At 37.3% G+C, this 24,374-nt stretch overlaps 1 protein-coding gene across 1 annotated transcript in view; it reads left to right on the top strand.

The window, feature by feature from the left end:
• Positions 1–24,374, top strand: part of AGBL4 (AGBL carboxypeptidase 4) — a 1,455,026-nt gene that overhangs the window by 629,675 nt on the left and 800,977 nt on the right. The gene's annotated exons all lie outside the window — the stretch shown is intronic.

Here is a 24,374-nt window from a genome sequence, read left to right as displayed (position 1 = left end):
CCCTAGACTTCTTATCAACCTGCCTAGGAAATGACTCTTTCAGGTTGCCATTTCCTTCTCTGCACTTATGTATTGCAAAATGATAATCACTATAGTGTTTTCAAACACCTCCATTGGGCTTCCCTAGGAATGCAATGGTGAAGAATCCCCTTGCCAATACAGGAGGTGCAGGAGATAAGGGTTCAGTCCCTGGGCTGGGAAGAGCCTCTGTAGTAAGAAATGGCAACCCATTATAGTATTCTTTCCTGGAAAATTCCATGGACAGAGGAGCCTGGTGAAGTACAGTCCACAAGGTTGCGAAGAGTCAGATGTGACTAAGCATGAATGCAAGGAAATAATACCTCCATGACATTACATAATTCTTTTATTATGGTGAGATTTAAGATTTGTTCTCTTAGCAACTCTCAAGTATATAAAACATTGTGATTAACTCTAATGATGCTGCTGTTCATTAGATCCCTATAACTTATTACAAGTGGAAGTTTACATGCTTTGTCCATCTCCCCCAGCTGCCTACCCCCAACTCCCCACCACACATTAACACACCTTCTATCTCCAGGCTCTGATAACCACAATTCTGGTCTTTGACTTTTATAAGTTCAGCCTTTTCTGTTTCACATGTATGTGATTTCTTTCCCTTCTTTTTAATATTTCTTTTCTTTCTTTTGTTCTCTCTCTCTTTTTTTTTTTTTTTTTTGCATAGTTTTGATTATTGAAGCAATACATAGGGTATCATTTGGATGTTGCTAAATGTTGGAGAAGACTCTTGAGAGTCCCTTGGACAGCAAGGAGATCCAACCAGTCTATCCTAAAGGAAATCAGTCCTGAATATTCATCAGAAGGACTGATGCTGAAGCTTAAACTTCAATACTTCAGCCACCTGATGAGAAGAACTGACTCATTTGAAAAGACCCTGATGTTGGGAAAGATAGAAGGTGGGAGGATAAGGGGACTACAGAGGATGAGATGCTTGGATGGCATCACCAACTCAATGGACATGAGTTTGAGTAAACTCCGGGAGTTGTTGATGGACAAGGAGGCCTAGCGTGCTGCAGTCCATGGGGTCGCAAAGAGTCAGGCAGGACTGACAGACTGAACTGAAATTACAGAGCTTACTGGCTTAAAAGAATAAGCATTTATCAATGTTCATGAATTAGCTGGCTGGTTCTTCTCTATTGGTGGTCCGTTCTGAATCATGTAGATTTTGGCTAGGATCTTTATGAGTTGGGCTGTACTTTGCTGTGCCCATGGACAGAGGAGTCTAGAGGGCTCCAATCTATGGGGTCATAAAGAGTCAGACACAACTGAGCAACTAACCACTCACACATGTTGTGTCACAACTTTTTGTAATTCTGTGGACTGTAATCCACCAGACTCCTCTGTCCATGGAATTCTCCAGGCAAGAATACTGGAGTGGGTTGCCATGCCCTCCTCCAGGGGATCTTCCCAATCAAATCCAGGTTTCCCACATTACAGGTGGATTCTTTACCATCTGAGACATTTAGGTTCTCTTGTATGTTTGCAAGTCAGCTGGCTGTAGGCTGATGGTTTCAGTTGGAGCAACTAGGCTGTCTTCAGTGTGGTCTTTTTATCCTCTGTCAACCTATTCTGCTAAGTCACTTCAGTCGTGTTCGACTCTGTGCGACCCCATAGATGGCAGCCCACCAGGCTCCCGCATCCCTTGGATTCTCCAGGCAAGAACACTGGAGTGGGTTGCCATTTCCTTCTCCTATTCTAGATGTGATCAAATGTTAGTGGTAGGATTTCAAGAAAGAACATGGAACATATTCTCAAGGCTTCTTGAGGTCTTGGCTCAGAAGTGGTATACTGTTACTTCCATCAATTTCTACTGACCAAAGCCACATTGGGTCACCCCAGATTCAAGAGGCTCACCTTTTAATGAGAGGAACAGCAAAATCATAGTTCAGCATACACACAGAGGAAAGAATTGTGAAAAATGTTGCAATTGTTCTACCACACATGATTTGTATGCACTATAAGACAATAGACAAGCTCTAAGTGTCTCATTAAGGAAAAGTTGTGACATTAAACAAGGTAACCCAGGAATCAAAATTATTTGCAATAATATAATAAAATGATATTACAAGTAAATAGATTACAAACCTAATAGGAACCAGAAGTGGGTAGCACTATGGTACCACCCCAAGTGGGAGGTGAGGGGAAGTGTGATGGGTTCACCTTAAGAGAGGAAGAGAGGTGTTGAATAAACAAATAAAGGAGGGATTTTTTGTTTTGCCCAAGTATGGAAATCTATGCATTCCTGTTTAAGAATTTCAGAGGCATTGAAGAAAGCCTGTGACTTCTTCCCCATAGCTTATGAGGAGCACATTTAATAAATAAAAAATGTGTATCCACACCTGTTGTCCCACTCATCCTATTAACTCTGTAGCACCTCTAGACAAGCGAAATGTGGAGTGGGTAAAAGTAGAGATTTGCTCTCCTGTTGATTATAGTTTGGCCTATCGGAGCCATCCAGATAAGGTATTCATTCTCTTTGACTTTTTCATCATCCTGGAGAATAGGAAGTCAATTTAGGGTGTTCTTTCCAAAACATAGATCTGAACCTTTCACACCTATACTTGAAACCCTTCAGTAGCCCCTTCATGTTGCTTTTAGTAAAAGTTAAAGCTCCTTAACACAGCCCATGTTCCTGTTAATGCCATAGTCTCGTCTCTTACCCAGAATTCTCTGTTCTGTACTGTGCTATGCTTAGTCACTCAGTCGTGTCCGACTTTTTGCAACCCCATGGACTGTAGCCCATCAGGCGCCTCTGTCCATGGGGATTCTCCAGGCAAAAATACTGGAGTGGATTGCCATGCCCTCCTCCAAGGGATCTTCCCAACCCAGGGATCTAATCCAGGTCTCCCGCATTGCAGGTGGACTCCTCACTGTGTGAGGCACCAGGGAAGCCCAAGAATACTGGAGTGGGAACCCATTCTCTCTCCAAAGGAACTTCTCAACCCAGGAATTGAACTGAGTTCTCCTGCATTGCAGGCAGATTCTTTACCAGCTGAGCTGCGGGGAAGTCCATGAAAGTGAAAGTGTTAGTTACTCAGTTCTTTGTTCTAGCCACAGGAAAGAGCTTGTAATTGCACAAACCACTCAACCTTCGCTCTTGTTTTTCTGTCTGGCTGAAATGGCCTTCACACTTCCTTCTTCCCTGGTCAGTTCTTATTCATCAGTGAAGATATAGCTTTCTTCCCCTTGACTGGCTACAGATGCTACTTCAGCATTTTATTTGTGTGTGTGTGTGAGAGAGAAAGAGAGAGACAGAGACAGAGAGTGTGAGTGTCTGTGTTGTACAGTATTTCCCCTGCTAGGTAGTCCTTAAGGACAAAGGATGTTATTCATTTCTACAATATGAGCACATAGAAGATTAAGAGTCCTGTAATTGTGTATTAAATGAAATGATTAAATGAATATTTCTTAATTAATGAATGAATGAAATTTATAACAAAGCTTTCTGCAATGTCAGATTGAGGAAAAGAGAGGCATTTTATTTTTGTCTGTTTGTTGGTGAATATTTATTCTGAGTTATAGGGAGAAGAAAGAGCCTCCCTGGAAGGTCTTATTTTTCTTCTGTCTTGTTGCTAATGCCCTCATTTGATATGCTAAACTTCCCTTGATGAGAATGCTTTGCTTCATTTCCCTTCTATCTCTTTTGGCTGCTTTGTCACAAGCCTTCAGCAAAAGAGAAGAATCTTCTAATGTGCAACCTGTAAGCCATTTCTTTATTATCTCTGTCGGACTACGGTATCTGGGTGAAGATTTTGACAATTTCTAGTTGACAAGACACAGGTGCCGTGGATTAACAAACTTTGTTGGTTCCTTGTTACTTCCCAACAGCAGCCTATAATAGATAAGGATTCATTTTTCACATAGTATTTATCTATATGCCAGACTTTATGGTTTTGATATATCAGGTCCTGGATTTCCTAGTGCTTGAGTGGCAACCTGTCCTTTACACACACACACACACACACACACACACACATGTATATAGCTTCTTGATGAAGGTGAAATAGGAGAGTGAAAAAGCTGGCTTAAAACTCAAGATTCAAAAAACTAAGACCATGGCATCCAGTCCTATCACTTTATGCCAAACAGATGGGGAAAATATGGAAACAGTGTCAGGTTTCATTTTTTTGGGCTCCAAAATCAATGCGTAGACAGTGACTGCAGCCACAAAATTAAAAGATGCTTGTTCCTTGGAAGAATGGCTATGTCAAACCTAGACAGTGTTTTAAAAAGCAAAGACATCATTCTGCGGACAAAGGTCCATGTAGTCAAATTACGGTTTTTCCAGTAGCTGTGTGTGGAAGTGAGAATTGGACCATAAAGAAGACTGAGCGCTGAAGAATTGAAGTTTTGAACTGTGGTGTTGAAGAAGAATCTTGAGAGTCCTTTGGACAGCAAAGAGATCAAACCAGTCAGTCCTAAAGGAAATCAACCCTGACTATTCATTGGAAGGACTGATGCTGAAGCTGAAGCTTTAATACTTGCCCACTTGATACAAAAAGCCAACTCATGGGAAAAGACTCTGAAGCTAGGAAATATTGAGGGCAAGAGGAGAAGGGGGCAGTGACAGAGGATGAGATGCTTGGATGGCCTCACTGACTCAATGGTCATGAGTTTGGGCAAACTCAGAGAGAGAACAATGGACATAGAAGCCTGGAACATGCTACAGTGTATGGGGTCACAAGGAGTCAGACATGACTCAGTGACTGAACAGCAACAACTGCATATATAATGCATATGTGTATGCTGCTGCTGCTGCTAAGTCACTTCAGTTGTGTCCAACTCTGTGCAACCCCATAGACGGCAGTCCACCAGGCTCCCCCGTCCCTGTGATGCTTCAGGCAAGAATACTGGATTGGGTTGCCATATCCTTCTCCAATGCATGCATGCATGCTAAGTCACTTCAGTCGCTTCTTACTCTGTGCAACCCCGTAGACGGCAGCCCACCAGGCTGCTCTGTCCACAGGATTCTCTAGGCAAGAATGCTGGAGTGGGTTGCCATTTCCTTCTCTAGCATATGTGTATAGTCTTTTATTATTTCCTAACCACATAGACTTGCAGTTATAGTGAATCCTATCAAAAACTCTACCAGACAGGTATGATTTTCTTCTTTGCAGATGAGTAAAACAAGGCTCAGAAAGATAATAAAACATGGTCAGAATTGCACAGAGAGAGATAGGCTTGGAATGCCAAGTTTTTTCGATGATGCAGGGAATCAGATTTGACTCAGATTAGGTAATATAAAAATAAGAAATAAGGTTCTGAAGGAAAGTAGCTGATTGGTTGTAAAAACAAAGATCTATATTTTATCCCCAACTCAGCCCCACAGTACCTATATACCTTTTGATGCATCCTAACACCAAGGTAAATTTACCCTAAACTCTTGTGCAGTCCTGCCCAAATCACACTTACTTGGCAACAGGTGACACATGATCAAACATGTAGCTAGACATATGCCAAACCAGCTTTCCATCATTGTGTTATAGACCTCTCTGACTCTCAAGTGTTGTCTCAAAAGAAGTTACTGAAATCGCTCAAAGGAAAACTACTTACGCTTAAAGAATCAAAATCATTTTGTATTTAACAATAATAATTAGTAGAATAAAACTAGGATGAATGACTTGCAAATTATTAAAGAAAGAAAGAAAAGTATAAGGCAGATTTTAAGCAATTGTGAAACTAATAGATTTTATTGTAAAAAAGCATAAACATTATACATTGTGAAAGAAGATAACTAATAAAAGATTTTTAAAAATCACTGAATGTGAAGCTATATAAAAGGGTAAAATGCACAATGTAAACTGAGATGCATCATAAAACCACAATTGTCAGAACAATGGCTGCCTGTTACTAAAATAAACACACAAATCAGTGAAGTAGAAATGGAAGTCCAGAAATAAACCCGAGCATTTAAAATTTTATTTTACGGAAAAAGTGACATCTGAAATTAGAACGGAAAGAGATGACTCAATAAAATGTTTGAAAAAATAAGATATGCTGCTTCTTCATATTTTGCACTGAAATGCCTAATGAGGTGAAAGTATTTAAACTTTTGAAATTTAAATTAGGAAAAGTTTAAATATATGTTAGATAATATAGAAACACTAAAGGATCCACCAGTAAGATTGAAGCACGTGTTAACATTTGGTCATCCTTTAGATTCTGCTTTCTTTTGCTGATTTTAATAAATGAAACATTATGGCTACAGCTTTCCCTCTTACTTTACTTTCTCCCAAAAGTAGCCATAGTCCTGAAATTAATGAGTATAATTTCCATTTATGATTTTGTACTTTTATTGTACATGTATTATATTAAATTATGCTATATGTTTGCCTTCTATAATGCTTATCTTTTTCACTAAACATAGTTCTTGGTGTCTATCCATGTTCATAAATGTAGCTCTAGTTCATTCATTGTTGATGATAAGCATGATTTCATTGTAGTAATTGATGAACCATAATTTATTGTTGTCATTGTTCAGTTGCTAAGTCATGTCCAACTGTTTGTGAGCCCATGGACAGTAGCACACCAGACTTTCCTGTCCTTCACTATCTCCCTGAGGTTGCTCAGACTCATGTCCATTCAGTCGGTGGTGCCATCCAACTGTCTCATCCTCTATCACCCCTTCTACTCTTGCCCTCAATCTTTCCCAGCATCGGCCAAAGTGTTGGAGCTTCAGCTTCAGCATTAGTCCTTCCAGTGAATATTCAGGGTTGATTTCCTTTAGGATTGACTGGTTTGATCTCCTTGCAATCCAAGGGACTCTCAAGTGTCTTCTCTAGCACCACAGTTCAAAAGGATCAGTTCTTTGTCACTCAGCCTTCTTTATGGTCCAACTCTCACATGACTACTTACATGACTACTGGAAAAACCATTGCTTTGACTATATGGGCCTTTCTCAGCAAAATGATGTCTTTGTTTTTTTAATATGCTGTCTAGGTTTTTCATAGCTTTTCTTCTTTTAATTTCATGGCTGCAGTCACCATCCACAGTGATTCTGGAGCCCAGGGAAATCTGCCACTGTTTCCACTGTTTTTCCTTCTATTTGCCATGAATTGATGGGACCAGATGCCGTGATCTTAGTTTTTTTAATGTTGAGTTTTAAGCCAGCTTTTCACTCTTCTCTTTCACCCTCATCAAGACTCTTTCCTTTCTCTTTACTCTCTGCCATTAGAGTAGTACCATTTGCATATCTGAGGTTTTGGTATTTCTAATCCTGCAATCTTGATTTCAGCTTGTGAATCATAATTTATCCATTCTCATTCTGAGTTAACTAGTTTTAGTTTTTAGTTTGTTTTACTATTAGAAAGGAATAGTACTATTATTAGAATGAACATTATTGTCTGTATCTCCTTGTGTAATGTACAAAAATTGTTTTAGGAAATCTCATAGAAGTGGAATTGCTGGATCATAGATTATAAACATCTTTATCTTTATTGTCAAGTTACCCTCTAAAGAGTCTATTATATTTTGCATGCTCAACAGTGGTGTTAAAAAAGAAGTCATTGTTTCTTACAAAATTTCCAACACTTGGTATTTTCAGATTTCCTATTTTTTTTGCTAGTATGAGGGTAAGAAATGTATTTTGTTGTTTTGTGAACTTATTTTTTCTCAGTTACTAGTGGGGTGATCATGCATTCATATATCTGTAGGCCATTTGTTTCATCTGGCCTTCAGATGAAATGTTCATAGCAGCATGATTTACAATTGCCAAGGCATGCAAGCAACCATGTCTGATTATATCCTTCACCTATTTTCTATTGGATAGTTGGTCTTTTAAGTTTTCACTTCTAAGGGATCTTTAAAGGTTTGTGTATTCTTTTCAATGATAAGCATTACACACATGACTTCTTCAACCACTGGCTTTTTTTTTCATTTATTTATGGTATATTTTCATATAATAATTTTTTTGTGAAGTAATCAAATATATGTATCCTTTCCTTCAGGGCTTATACTTCTGGTGTTTTGTCTAAAACATCCTAACATATCCTTAGTCCATAAAATAATATACTGTGTTTCACCTTGTACATTTTTTCCTTAATCCATTTGAAATTTATTTTTGTATTTGGTGTGAGATAGAGATCCCACTTTATAGTTTTTCCATATGGATGATCCATTGACCCAATACCTTCATTGATTATTCAACTTTTCAATCTCATCTACAGTGTCATCTCTGATATGTACTGAGTCTGTTCTTAAGTCCTCTGGTTTGATCCATGAAGTCTTATCTCTATTGATCTGTAGCAATGTTAAGTCACTTTGTTTTAATATCTATAAGTTTATAGTAAATCTTCTTATCTGATAAGGCTGCCTTTGCTATTTTTTACCATTTGAATTCCTATAGATTTTTTTTAAAGTTTATATAATTTTTAAAGGTTACAGTCTACTTATAGTTATTATAAAATATTGGCTATATTCTCTGTGTTGTATAAGCCATTCTTATAGCCTATCTTATACCCAGTACTTTATACCTCCTTTCTCACTCTCCCACCCCCAAATTGTTCCTCACCTGCTCCCCACTGGTAACCTCTAGTTTGTTCTCTATATCAGAGATCCCCAGCCCCAGGCCATGAACTAGTATTGATCAGTGGCCTGTTAGGAACCCAGTCTGCACAGGAGGAGGTGATTGGCAAGCAAGTGATTGAAGCTTCATGTGTTATTTATAGCTGTTCCCCCTTGTTTGCATTACTGCATTATTGTAATGTAATAATAATAAAAATAAAGTACACAATAAATATAATGCACTTGAATCATCCTGAAACCATCTCCAAGTCTTGCCCAACCTGGTCCATGGAAAACTTGTCTTCCACATATCCTGTCCCTGGTACTAAAAAGGTTGGAGACCACTGCTGTTTATCCATGAGTCTGATTCCTTTTTAGTACTCACTAATTTGCTGTATTTTTTAGATTCCACATATAAGTGATATTATATAGTATTTTTCTTTGTCTGAGTTATTTCACTTAGTTTAATGCCTTCAGGTTTATCCATGTTACTGCAAAAGGCAAAATTTCACTCCTTATGACTGAGTAGTATTCTGTTGTACATGTGTGTAGGTGTGTATATATAAATGTATCATGTCTTCTTTATCCATTCATCTCTTGATGAACAGCTAGGTTGCTTCCATGCCTTGGCAATTGTAAGTAATGCTGCTATGAACATTGGAGTGAATGTATCTTTATGTATTGGTGTTTTGGGGTTTTTTAAATATATTTTTTCAAATATAGTTTTAGAGGAATTTGACCTATAATTTTTCAAGTTCTTTGGAAAATGTCTTTTTACTATAATATTTGTTCTTATCTTTTTAGTGTTTGTAGTTGTGTTTCCTTTTACATTCCTGATATGAATAAATTGTATTTTTCTATATTTTTCTTGATTATCAATACATTGTTTTATAGGTTCTTTGCTGAAATTTGTATGTTGTTCTTGAATCCTAACCTTCTTAGTGAAAGTGAAAGTGAAGTCGCTCAGCCATGCCCGACTCTTTGTGACCCCATGGACACTAGCCTGCATCAAGCTCCTCTGTCCATGGGATTTTCCAGGCAAGAGTACTGGATCTCTGTTTATTCTAAAGGTTTCCTTTAGCTTCTCTTTTATTTTATTAAGTAAAGTTGCTCAGTCATGTCCAACTCTTTGCGACCCCATGGACTGTAGCCTACTAGGCTCCTCTGTTCATGGGATTTTCCAGGCAATAGTACTGGAGTGGGTTGCCATTTCCTTCTCCAGAGGATCTTCCCGACTCAGGGATCGAACCGGGGTCTCCGGCATTGTAGACAGACGCTTTACCGTCTGAGCCACCAGGGAAGTCTATTTTATTTTATTAATAAAAGGTAATTTACATAGGTGATAATGTCATCTATGAATAATGTTTTCTTTTTAATTCTCATTTTTTTTTACTACTTTTTCTAATTTTATTTCATTAGAACTTTCAAAATCATGTTGAATAGAAGCAACGGTTTCTGTTACCTGACTTTAAAAGGGCTATTTTTCATATTTCACCATTTAGTAGGATTGCTATAAATTAATAGATAACCCTGTGTAATATAAAGGAAATTATCTTTTGGAGTTTGCAAAGATCTTTTAAAACTTTTTTGAATGAATGTTGAATTTTATTAAATATTTTTATTCTATTGTTGATCATTTAATATTTCTCACTTAATCTATTAATATGATGTTACATATTATATCTTTTTTTAATATGTAATTATTCTTTCATTCCTAGGGTTCATTTTAATCTGTATTTCTGTAATGTGTGTGTGTGTGTTTGTATAAATTTACTGCTGGATTTGAATTCATATTTTATTTCGAATTTTTCACTCAGTATTTATAACTGACATACTGCTATAACTTTTTATTCTCCAATTGTCCTTACCTGTTTTTTGCTTCAAGTTTATAATAGCCTTATAAAATCAATTGGGTAGCTTTCTTTTTTAAATTTTACTTAACTTTAAGATTTATGAAAACAAAATACATGTATGTAATTTAAAAAGTGAAATTCTACAGAAAAGGCTAAAAAGAAAATATTCCTTTACTTTTGCCACAGGTTTTGATTCCTGCTTGCTCAAGCAAGAATCAGCAAAATTCTGTAAATAATGAAGTAGTAAATAATTTAGGCTTTATGGGCCAAGAGGTCTCTGTCACAACACTTAATGTCTTTGCTTATTCTATGTGCTATTATGTGGCAAAAGCAACCAGACAACACCTCAGGTGACACAGTGGTAAAGAATCCACCTATCAGTGCAAGAGACACAAGAGACACAGGTTCAATCCCTAGGTCGGGAAGATCCCCTAGAGTAGAAAATGACAACCCACTTCAGTATTTTTGCCTGGAAAATTCCAGAGAGCCTGGTGGGCCACAGTCCATGGGGTGACAAAGGGTTGGACACAACTGAGCATACACACACACACACACACACACACACACACACACTCACATTCACATTCACAGTGAATAAACATGGGTAGTTTTTTTTTTTATTTTTTCAAAAACAGGCAGCAGGCAGAATTTGGTTCTTGCTCTCCTGGTCTTGAGGCAGAGGCAGTCATATTTCTTTTCATTGTTTCTTTTTTTTAATTAAAAATCTTTTAAATTTGTTTTAATTGGAGGCTAATTACTTTACAATATTGTGGTGGTTTTTGCCACACATTCACATGAATCAGCCATGGGTGTACATGTGTTCCCCATCCTGACCCTCCTTCCCACCTTACACCTTATCCCATCCCTCAGGGTCATCCCAGTGCACAGGCCCTGAGCACCCTGTCTTATGCATCGAACCTGGACTGGTGATCCATTTCACATATGATAATATACATGTTTCAATGCTATTCTCTCAAATCATCCCACCCTTGCCTTCTCCCACAGAGTCCAAAAGTCTGTTCTTTACATTTGTGTCTCTTTTGCTCTCTCACATACAGGGTCATCGTTACCATCTTTCTAAATTCCATATATATGCATTAATATACTGTATTGGTGTTTTTCTTTCTGACTTACTTAGCTCTGTATAATAGGCTCCAGTTTCATCCACCTCATTCAAACTGATTCAAATGCATTCTTTTTAATAGCTGAGTAATAGTCCATTCTGTATATGTACCACACCTTTCTTATCCATTCGTCTGCCGATGGACATCTAGGTTGCTTCCATGTCCTGGCTATTGTAAACAGTGCTGCGGTGAACACTGGGGTACACATGTCTCTTTCTATTCTGGTTTCCTCAGTGTACATGCCCAACAGTGGGATTGCTGGGTCCTTTGGCAGTTCTATTTCCAGTTTTTTAAGGAATCTCCACATTGTTCACCATAGTGGCTCTACTAGTTTGCATTCCCAGCAACGGTGTAAGAGGATTCCTTTTTCTCCACACCCGCTCCAGCATTTATTATTTGTAGACTTTTTGATAGCAGCCATTCTGACCAGTGTGAGATGATACCTCACTGTGGTTTTGATTTACATTTCTCTGATAATGAATAATGTTGAGCATCTTTTCAGGTGCATGTTAGCCATCTGTATGTCTTCTTTAGAGAAATGTCTGTTTAGTTCTTTGGCCTATTTTTTGATTGGGTCACTTATTTTTCTGGAATTGAGCTCCAGGAGTTGCTTGTGTATTTTTGAGATTAATTCTTTGTCAGTTGCTTCATATGCTATTATTTTCTCCCATTCTGAAGGCTGCATTTTCACTTTGCTTATAGTTTCCCTCATTGTGCAAAAGCTTTTAAGTTTAATTAGGTCCCATTTGTTTATTTTTGCTTTTATTTCCATTACTCTGAGGTGGGTCATAGAGAATCCTGATATGATTTACATCAGAGAGTGTTTTGCCTATGTTTTCCTCTAGGGGTTTTATAGTTTCTGGTCTTACATTTAGATCTTTGATCAATTTTGAGTTTATTTTTGTGTATGGTGTTAGAAAATGTTCTAGTTTCATTCTTTTACAAATGGTTGACCAGTTTTCCCATCACCACTTGTTAAAGAGATTGTCTTATCTCCATTGTATATTCTTGCCTCCTTTGTCAAACATAAGGTCTTTAGAGGTGCATGGGTTTATCTCTGGGCTTTCTATTTTGTTCCATTGATCTATGTTTCTGTCTTTGTGCCAGTACCATACTGTCTTGATGACTGTGGCTTTGTAGTAGAGCCTGAAGTCAGGCAGGTTGATTCCTCCAGTTCCATTCTTCTTTCTCAAGATTGCTTTGGCTATTTGAGGTTTTTTGTATTTCCATACAAATTGTGAAATTATTTCTTCTAGTTCTCTGAAAAATACCATTGCTGGCTTCATGGGGATTGCATTGAATCTATAGATTGCTTTGAGTAGTATACTCATTTTCACTATATTGATTCTTTTGATCCATGAACATGGTATCTTTCTCCATCTATTTGTGTCATTATCGATTTCTTTCATCACTGTTTTATAGTTTTCTATATATAGGTCTTTTGTTTCTTTAGATAGATTTATTCCTAAGTATACTATTCTTTTTGTTGCAATGGTGTATGGGATTGTTCCCTTAATTTCTCTTTCTTTTTTCTCATTGCTAGTGTATAGGAATGCAAGGGATTTCTGTGTGCTAATTTTATATCCTGCAACTTTACTATATTCATTGATTAGCTCTAGTAATTTTCTGGTGGAATCTTTAGGGTTTTCTATTTAAAGGATCATCTCATCTGAAAACAGTGAGAGTTTTACTTCTTCTTTTCCAGTCTAGATTCCTTTTATTTCTTTTTCTTCTCTGATTGCTGTGGCTAAAACTTCCAAAACTATGTTAAATAGTAGTGGTGAGAGTGGGCACTCTTGTCTTCTTCCCAACTTTAGGGGAAATGCTTTCAATTTTTCAGCATTGAGAATGTTTGCTGTGGGTTTATCATTGCTAAGTCACTTCAGTCATGTCCGACTCTGTGTGACCCCATAGACGACAGCCCACCAGGCTCCCCCGTCCCTGGGATCCTCTAGGCAAGAGCACTGGAGTGGGTTGCCATTTCCTTCTCCAATGCATGAAAGTGAAAAGTGAAAGTGGAGTCGCTCAGTCATGTCCAACTTAGCGACCTCATGGACTGCAGCCTTCCAGGCTCCTCCATCCATGGGATTTTCCAGGCAAGAGTACTGGAGTGGGTTGCCATTTCCTTCTCCGTTTATCAAATATGGCCTTTATTATGTTGAGGTATGTTCCTTCTATGCCTGCTTTCTGGAGGGTTTCTATCATAAATGGATGTTGTATTTTGTCAAAGGCTTTCTCTGCATCTATTGAGATAATCATATGGTTTTTATCTTTTATTTTGTAAATGTGGTGTATCATTGTTTCTTCTGATATTACTTCTGTATTTCTAAATAAAACTTCTATACAGCTATTCTCTAGTCATTTTAGTTTTCAGTAGTATTTACCTACTTTGTATTATGAGATGATGTTTTCATCCTTTAATAGTTCTGCTACAAAATATAAGCACTTCTCCTCCTCCACATATTTATGTCATCTTTTGGTTAAAATAATATTTAGTCTTTTATTATGAATATTTAACTAGGACTTCCCTGGTGGCTCAGATGGTAAAGCGTCTGCCTACAATGTGGGAGACCTGGGTTCAATCCCTGGGTTGGGAAGATCCTCTAGAGAAGGAAATGGCAACCCACTCCAGTACTTTTGCCTAGAAAACCCAATGGACAGAGGAGTGTAGTAGTCTACAGTACATGGGGTTGCAAAGAGTCAGACCCGACTGAGCTTTCACTTCCAACTATTAATTCAGATGAGTCTTGTGATATATGATTAAAATTATCTGTTCTGTAACAATTCCATCTGCCTCTGGCCTTTTGCTAATAATTATTTCTTCTTTTTCTGTTAAATTGATATTTAATGCACCTTTTGCAAATTGTTTCTGTCCCCCCTCCCCAACCCCCATCATACCTTCACTTCGCTGCTTTGGTCTCTGTTTCTATTGATGTCTTTCATCAGTAAAAGGTTGCCATTAAATTTTGAAATAGAGGTTCTAAATACATGTTTGGACTATGCTGATCTATTTCCTTGGGGGAATCTCCCATGCTAATATTTGTATATCCTTTATCTTTGATTGAGTTAATTTTCCCACAGAATATATTTTTGTAAACCACTGTCTATAGAGATAAGCTTGACTTTCAGTATTCTGGAATTTGAATCTGGAATCTCTTCCACCTCTCCAGAGAATGAGCCTCTAGTTTCCTGTCATGATGGATGAAGAGTGATTTGGGTGTTGATGTGAGAGAAGGAATTTGAGACTTAATTTTTCTTTACAAGGAGTATGAACCAAGCTCAGACTGGCATCCCAAGTACTTCCAATGCTTTCCATTTCTGAGATTCTTTGGTATGAATTATTTTCTGTTTGTTTCTTAACTTTTTAAGTACTCGGCACTCTCTTTTTCAATCTTTCTTCGTTTCTAGTATAGACAATAGGGGTAAATTTTAATTTCTCTGTATATATATTTTTTCTGTGTGACACTGCTCTGCTATATAGTGCTGAATCAATCATCCAGGTTAAATACTTTGTACTTCCTCTCATTATTTCTTCTTTGATACATAAGAAAATAAGAAGAGTATATAAAAATTTCAAAATGTTTGAGAGTTTGGGGTCAACTTTTTTTGTACCGGATTTATGATTTTATCACTGGATAGTGGGAAGTTGTGATTAGAAGAATATGAATTCTTTTGATATTTGTTGAGATTTGTTTTGTAATGATATGTACGTACTTAATCTTTTACAAATATCTCTTATTACTTGAAAAAAAGTTTATTCTCTAATTGTGTATGTGGAAAGTTTCATAGATTTTAATAAGTGATCTTTCAATATTAGTTGCTCAGTCATGCCCAACTCTTTGCAACCCCTTAGACTGTAGCTAGCCAGGCTCCTCTATCCATGGAATTTTCCAGGCAAGAATACTGGAGTGAGTTGCCAATTCCTTCTCCAAGGGGATCTTCCTGACCCAGGAATTTAACCCTCTTCTTCCACATTTCAGGCAGATTCTTTACCATCTGAGCCACCAGGGAAGCTGAAGCTTATGAAATTGGAAGTTTTTGGTTTTCTATAGCCTTCAGAATTTTTGGTTATTTACAGTATCAACTACTGAGATTAATCATTGTGGCTCAGTCAGTTTTTACTTGTGGTGTTGTCAATTTTTTATTTTATAGATTTTATGCTCTTATTCAGTTCAGTTCATTTCATTTCAGTTGCTCAGTCATGTCCAACTCTTTGCGACTCCATGAATTGCAGCATGCCAGGCCTCCCTGTCTATCACCAACTCTTGGAGCTCACACAGACTCACGTCCATTGAGTCAGTGATGCCATCCAGCCATCTCATCCACTGTCATCCCCTTCTCCTCCTGCCCCAATCCCTCCCAGCATCAGAGTCTTTTCCAATGAGTCAACTCTTCACATGAGGTGGCCAAAGTACTGGAGTTTCAGCTTTAACATTAATCCTTCCAAAGAACACGCAGGGCTGATCTTCTTTAGAATGGACTGGTTGGATCTTCTTGCAATCCAAGGGATTCTCAAGAGTCTTCTCCAGCACTACAGTTCAAAGGCATCAATTCTTCAGTGCTCAGCTTTCTTCACAGTCCAACTCTCACATCTATACATGACCACTGGAAAAACCATAGCCTTGACTAGACAGACCTTTGTTGGCAAAGTAATGTCTCTGCTTTTGAATATGCTATCTAGGTTGGTCATAACTTTCCTTCCAAGGAATAAGCATCTTTTAATTTCATGGCTGCAGTTACCATCTGCAGTGATTTTGGAGCCCAGAAAAATAGTCTGACACGGTTTCCACTGTTTTTCCATCTATTTGCCATGAAGTGATGGGACCAAATGCCATAATCTTAGTTTTCTGAATGTTAAGCTTTAAGCCAGCTTTTTCACTCTCCTCTTTCACATTCATCAAGAGGCTTTTTAGTTCCTCTTCACTTTCTGCCATAAGGGTGGTGTCATCTGCATATCTGAAGTTATTGATCTTTATCCCAGCAATCTTGATTCCAGCTTGTGCTTCTTCCAGCCCAGTGTATCTCATGATGTACTCTGCATATAAGTTAAATAAGCAGGGTGACAATATACAGCCTTGATGTACTCCTTTTCCTATTTGTACCCAGTCTGTTGTTCCATGTCCCTTTCTAACTGTTGTTCCTGACCTGCATATAGGTTTCTCAAGAGGCAGGTTAGCTTTTATTAGGTGCATACAAATTTAAAGTTGATCTTCATGTAGAATATTTGCTTTTATATGGTGATTATATCCTTAATTTTACATTTTTCCTCAATATGTTTAGAGGAAAAATCAATATCTCATACTGCCATAACTCTAACAACTTTCCTTTAGTGTTTTCATGTTATGTCTTTTATATCTTTTTCTAAGTTTTCAATTTCAAAATTTTGTGCCATTATTTCTTACACTTGTCTCTGGGAAAGATGATAAGTGTAGATTTTTCTAATCGGATTTTTAACAAATAAATTTGTCAGTTTTCAATATCTGTGTTTATAGATATTTAGAATTACTTTTACTGTCATTTTGAGTTTTCAGTAATGTTTCTCTTTTCTTTTTATTCCCTATAATATCTTCTATTATGTTTATCATGCTGTCTTTATTCTCTCTCTCTCTCTCTCGTTTCTTAAAACTCATTTGGAATTTATTAATCTTGTTTCTATTGTTATAGTGAGTACTCTTGATTGTCACATTCTTGTTTAAAACAATTAAATTAATTAGGGCTTCCCTTGTGGTTCAGACCGTAAAGAATCTGCCTGCAATGCAGGAGACCTCTGTTTAATTCCTGGGTCAGGAAGATCCCTTGGAATAAGTAATGACTACCCATTCCAGTATTCTTGTCTGGAAAATTCCATCGACAGAGAAGCCTGTTGTGCTACAGTCCATGGGGTCTCAGAGAGTCAGACACAGGACTGAGTGACTGACACTTTCACTTTCATTAAGTTAATTGGCTCCCCTATCCTCCTTTGAAATCATAGAAAGACCTTAAAATACTTTAACTCTGATTTTGCCTCTCTCCATTTCACCATCATCTACTTTACTAACCAGTGTTTTGGGCAAAATTTTTAACAGCTCTAAAAATTAATATTGTTATAGTTTTAGTCAGTTCTTATTTATATTTACTTGTTTCTCTGCCCAATGTTGCTTCTTGCCATTGTTACCTTTTGTGGTCAATTTCTTCTTCTGAAATTCGTCTTTTAGTAGCTCCTTCACTGAAATCTGAAATTGACAAACTTCTTAGGCTTTGTTTGAAAATTTATTATACCCTTTTTCTTGGGTGATGTTATACCATTATTTTCTGATTTCTCATGTTGCTGGTATTAAATTTCCTTAAGTTTAACTTCTGTTCCTTTGTACATAATTTTTATTTTCTTTTATTAGTTTTGAAAACATGCTCTTCATTTTTGGTGTTTTGTATTCAATAGTTTCACTATGATGTGTCTATATCTAGATTTTAAAACATCTTACTTTGGATGGACTGGTGATTCCTAAATCTGAATATTCCTGTCTTTCTTCAGTTCTTGAATATATTCAGTCTTTTCTCTGTGGATTTTTCCTCTCCCAGTTTCTCTTGTCTCTCTTCTTAGAACTCTTATCAGATACATATTTTTATTTATTCCTTCTGTGTCTCTTTTCATATTTTCTCACTATTGAATTCTCACTGTTGAATTTTGAAAATTTTATCCATTCTGCATCTTAACCTGTCTACTGAATTTTTTATCTTTTATAATTTCTAAAAACACTTTATAATTTTTTCTAGACTATTTCTGGCATTAAAAAAACTTACTGTGTTTTGTTCTGTTCTCATGTATTTGAACATTCTTTTTTTTTTTTTTGATCACTTAAAAAGTACTTTCTCTATAGTTCACCAGATAGTTTTATGACTGATGCTCTTTGTTGTCTAATTCAGTTGTCTATTTCTCTGACTGATTCTCACTTTTAGTGTGGATTGTTTTCTTTTATGTTTTATACATGTATGTGAAAGGTTGACCTCTTTAGGGCTTCATTATGGAAATTCTGTGTGCCTAGGCTGAAAATGTGTGCATTCAAATCAAGAGTATTCTTTTATTGCTTAAACCAGGTGCTCCAGGGATATATTCCTGTAATGAAGTGAAAGTGAAAGTTGCTCAGTCCTGTCCGACTCTTTGTAACCCCATGAACTATACAGTCCATGGAATTCTCCAGGCCAGAATATTGCAGTGGGTAGCCTTTCCCTTCTTCAGGGGATCTTCCCAACCCAGGAATCCAATCGGGGTCTCCTGCATTGCAGGTGTATTCTTTACCAACTGAACTATCAGGGAAGCCCTGTAACAAAATTTATTGTAAATGTTTGGCCTGGATTCTTAAGTGTGCATGCATGCTCAGTTGTGCTGGACTCTTTACAACACCACTGGACTGTAGCCTTCAGGTTCCTCTGTCCATGGGATTTTTCAGGCAAGAATACTGGAGTGGGTTGCTATTTCCTTCTCCAGGGGATCTTTCTGATTCAAGGATCAAACTTGTGACTCCTGCATCTCCTGCTTGGCAGGTGGATATTTTACCACTGAATCCAGTCACCAGGGAAGCCCCAATTCTTAAGCAGGTGGTGTAAATTCAAACTGAAACCTAAAAGTGTTCTGGCCCATGTTTTAAAATTATTTTCTACCCCAAGATCTAGGAATAGATACACATGTATCTCTGTCATCTCCCATTGTTAGTGAATGATTTCTTTCTAGGTCATAATTCCACTAATATTATATCATTTTGAGGGTCCTATATTTATGAAAGCATCTCATGTCAGATGCTTCCCATCTCATGAAGGCTTCCCTGCTGGCTCAGACAGTAGAGTCTGCCTGCCGTGCAGGAGACTAGTGGCGACCCACTCCAGTATTCTTGTCTGGAAAATCCCAGGGGTGGAGGAGTTTGGCAGGCTACAGTCCATGGGGTTGCAAAGAGTCAGACACGACTGAGTGACTTCACTTTCACTTTCACTCATGTCAGATAGCCTTCCTCAAACAGATTCAGAGCCTCTTTTACTGTTCTTGCATAGATTTAAAAAAATCTAAGTTCTTAGTTACCAAGACCAGTAATCTGCCTTTTGTACATCTATTTTTCCAGCATCTGTGGATTTCTTTTTATTTATTAGGAGCTCTTCATGTATATAATGTTCTTAAATATCCTATAGTTTCTGGCAGTTTGTGGAAGGTTATCCAGGGCTGTATTCTCCAACTGTTTTCACTTTCGTGCACACAGAGAAAATAACATTTAAACATATAGGGAAGATGATACCTATGCAGAATGTTGTAATACCTGGGAGTGTTTATAGGATGACCATATAAAGCTTGATTAAACAAAGAAATTAACCAAAATTTTAAAATAAAACAACAAAATACACAGAGGAAATCAAATCCTATTTTTTTAATCTTCAAATTTTTAATTGAAATACTTTAGTTTTTGTCCATTGAACTTTCCATTTTTGTATGAGGTTTTGATTTCTGAAATGAATATATGAAATTCCTGATCAAGACTTAACATTAATAAGAAACTCTTCCCACAATAAAGTGATAAAAAATTTTAAACTATTCAAATATACAAACCATGTGAAATTATATTAGAGTATCTAATAGTTCTCCTTTTTTCACTTATAATTGCAATATTGAAATTTCTTATAAAAATCAAGTGATAGTAAAATCTAATCAAACTTTCAATATTATACTGATTTAAGGCTTTTTTGGTAGCTGAGTGGTAAAGAATCTGCCTGCAATGCAGGAGACTTGAATTCCATCCCTGACTTGGGAGGATCTCCTGAAGAAGGGACTAGCAACCCACTCCAGTATTCTTGCCTGGAGAATTCCATGGACAGAGGAGTTTGGTGGGCAGTAGCCCATGGGATTGCAATAAGTTGGGCACGACTTAGCTATTAAACAAGAAAAAAGTAATGAAAAGTTTTAAAATAATTATGGCTCTATAATTTGTAGAATATTCAGGTCTATTTAGAATAGTCCTTGGGACAGCTTGGACACCAATAAGTGGAAAATTTACTCTTGATTGGGCAAAGTATTGACTATATGGGAAGAAAAAGAATTAAAGCCACTGTCTGGGACTGCATGAAGGCTCCTTACTACACCGTCAGCAACACTGCACCACTCCTTCGCTTATACCTGGGGTGGAGTTCTTGTATTCCTCCATAGGACCATGAGCCCCTTAGTCATGATGGGCAGAGCTCCAGGCCTCACACAAGACTACCTTGAGAGCTCGTGCTATAGGTCACCATTTATAAAGCTTCAATTTAGAGCTGCTGCTGCTCCTGCTAAGACGCTTCAGTTGTGTCCGACTCTGTGCGACCCCATAGACTGCAGCCCACCATGCTCCCCCGTCCCTGAGATTCTCCAGGCAAGAACACTGGAGTGGGTTGCCATTTCCTTCTCCAATGCATGAAAGTGAAAAGTGAAAGTGAAGTCGCTCAGTCGTGTCTGACTCTTAGTGACCCCATGGACTACAGCCTACCAGGCTCCTCCGTCCATGGGATTTTCCAGGCAAGAGTACTGGGAGTAGGGTGCCATTGCCTTCTCCAGCATCCTATTACTAAAACAAGAAGCCTGGGTTAATTTTTTTAATATAGAAAAAGAAATAATGGAGAAATAATGGAAGGAAGGGTTGGGGGAAAAAAAGAAGGAAAGAGAGAAGGAAGGAAGCTGTAAAAAACTGAAAGATCTAGTTTTGTCAAAGATAAGGGAGGAAGTTTAATAAATATCAAATTCTTATTCTTATCTAGATGTAATGTGCCAGTTGATTACTTATATAATTCACAGATTCTTATAACAACTTTGTTAGGATGGTATTATCATCTCAATCCCAGATTGATTTTTAAAACAGTATCAAAAATGAGTAATTATCTTACCCAAGTTCACAAAATCAGTGAGGAGCTAGGTTTCAGTCTCAGATATATCTATCTGGAAAGTCCAAGATCTTATTCTCTTGAGTCAATGGACTTGGTTCAAATTCTAACTCTACTACAAACTACAAGTAATTTTGAGTTACTTATTCTTGATACCACTTGCCTCACCCTAAAGAGGTAATAAATTGTCCCTGTCTCAAAAATTAATTATTCTCAAAACAAGTGAGCTAATACATCAGATATCAGCTTTAGGATGAAAAGCGGAAGTGAAAGTTAGTCACTCAATTATGTCCAACTCTGTGATCCCATGGCCTGTAGCTCACCAGTCTCCTCTGTCCATGGAATTCTCGAAGGCAAGAATTCTGGAGTGGGTTGCCATTTCCTTCTCTAGGGGATTTTCCTAACCCAGGGATAAAAACCAGGTCACCCACATTGCAAGTAGACTCTTTACCAACTGAGCCACCAGGGAAGCTTAGGATGAGGTCCATAGGATGAGGTCCATGCATCTCTAGTAACTTAAAAACTGTCCAGGTGATTTTGGCGTTAGTGGTAAAGAACCCACCTGCCGATGCAATTAGATGTAAGAGATGCGGATTCGATCTCTGGGTCAGGAAGATCCTCTGGAAAAAGCCATGGCAACCCGCTCCAGTATTCTTGCCTGGAGAACCCCATGAACAGAGACTGGCAGTCCATAGGGTCGCACAGAGTCAGACATAACTGAAGTGATTTAGCATGACTTAGCAAGCACAGGTTAGAATTAGGTGCATAGAAAGTCTCAGAAATGGTTAGTTATTATTATAGTTGTTGCTGTTACCATTACCTCATAGATGTAGTTTTATCCAATGTATTTTGAGTAAATAACTGCCAAATAACTAAAAAATACGGAAGCCAAGATTTCCTGCACTGCTTGCTTCCAAATACCATTGATTCTCACAACCACATGCTGCCTTGCTAAATAACCTACAAAACATTTTCAAAAATGCACAGGTAGAATACACAAAAATAATTTGAAAATTGATTAAAGGCTGAGAGACTGGACACCATAAAACTCCTAGAGGAAAACATGGGCAGAATACTCTCTGACATAAATTGTAGTAATTTTTGATCCATCTCCCAGAATAATGTAAATAAAAACAAAAGTGAACAAATGGGACTTACTTAAACTCAAAAGAGTTTTCACCCTAAAGGAAAGAATAAACAAAACAGAAAGACAACCGTAGATTGGGAGAAAATATTTGCAAATGATGTGACCGGCAAGAGATTAGTCTACAAAATTTACAAACTGCTTATGATGCTTAACAGCATCAAAACAAATATCTCAATCAGAACAAGCAGAACACCTACCTAAATAGACATTTCTTCAAGGAAGATATACAGATGGACAAGAGACACATGAAAAGATATTCAACATCGCTAATTATTAGAGAAATGGAAATCAAAACTACAATGAGATACCATCTCACACCACTCAGAATGGCTATGATTAAAAAATCCACAAACCATAAAGGCTGGAGAGCATGTGACGAGAAGAGAACCTTCCAACACTGTTGGTAGGAATGTAAATTGGTACAGTGACTACTACAGTTTTTTTTTTTCCCTTAAAAACTCAAAATAGAGCTACCATATGACCTTACAATCCCACACCTGGGCATTTATCTGGAAAAAAACAGGATGAAAGGATACAGGCATCCCAATGTTCATTGCACCACTGTTTGCAAGAGCAAAGACATGGAAGCCACCTAAATGTCCATCGACAGAGAAAAGGCTAAAGAAGATGTGATACATATATACAGTGATATTACCCAGCCATTAAAAAGAACAAAATAATGCCATTTGCAGCAACATGGATGGACTTAGAGAGTGTCATACTGAGTGAAGTAAGTCAGATAAGGAAGGAGAAATACTCTATGACATCCCTTTTATGTGGGATCTAAAAAGAAATGATAAACTTACAAAACAGAAAATGACTCACAGACTTAAAGAACGATTTTATGGTTGCCAAGGGAAAGAATGAGGGAAGGGATAGTTACGGAGTTTGGGGTGGACATGTACACACTGCTGACCTACTGTATATTGTAGTGAACTCTGCTCAATGTTGTGTGGCAGCCTAAATGGGAGGGGAGTTTGGGTAGAAATGGATGCATGTGTATGTATGGCTGAGTTCCTTTGCTATTCACCCGAAACTATCATGGCATTATTTGTTAATCAACTATACACCAATGCAAAATGGAAATGTTTTAAAAAATAAATTTAAAAAAATGCATGGGTGAAGAATCATAAAAGAATGCGTCCATGAATTCCCTGGTGGTCCAGTGGTTAGGACTGGGCATTTTCATTGTCGTGACCTGAGTTGGATTCCTGGTTGGGAAACTAAGATCCTACAAGATATGCAGCCAAAAGAAAGAAAGAAAAATTGTTTTCTTTCTGCATTTGGTATCATAGAGAAAATATATTTATTGTCTAGACACTTAGGATTTAAGTTCCAGTTCTACCAATTAATAGTTCTGGGATCTGGGAGTGGAGGTGTAGTTACCCTTTATTAGAGTCAATTTCCTGATGTCTAAAGTTAGTCTAAAATGAACAATTTAATGAATAGAGAAGCTAAATAATATAGTATATTTTATATATCTGGGGAAAAGTTTTTGACAAGTAGTAGGATATGAATGATCAATAAATATTCTACTTTTTCATTTTTTATTCTAACTTCACATATACACATTCTTTCTGTATTAGATCTCCTCTTGCATTTAGCATTAGTCTAGATCCTAAAAGTACATCATGGCTCCCAGATTCATTGGAAATGGATCTGACATCTGGAATTTCAGAAGAAAAAAGGGGGATTAAGCACTGTGAGATTCAAAGGCCATTTGTCCCCCTTGATAGTGATTTTTTAAAATCAAACAGTAGCCAAGACCCTAGGAGAAATAATTGAACTGACAACAGGCAGGTCTGGTTTATTAATAATGGAATAGCTTTGGACATCTTG

The sequence above is a fragment of the Ovis canadensis genome, chromosome 1 (assembly GCF_042477335.2).
Source record: "Ovis canadensis isolate MfBH-ARS-UI-01 breed Bighorn chromosome 1, ARS-UI_OviCan_v2, whole genome shotgun sequence".
Taxonomy (NCBI): domain Eukaryota; kingdom Metazoa; phylum Chordata; class Mammalia; order Artiodactyla; family Bovidae; genus Ovis; species Ovis canadensis.
Note: the sequence above shows the minus strand (reverse complement) of the source record. Positions and strands in the feature narration are given on the sequence as shown.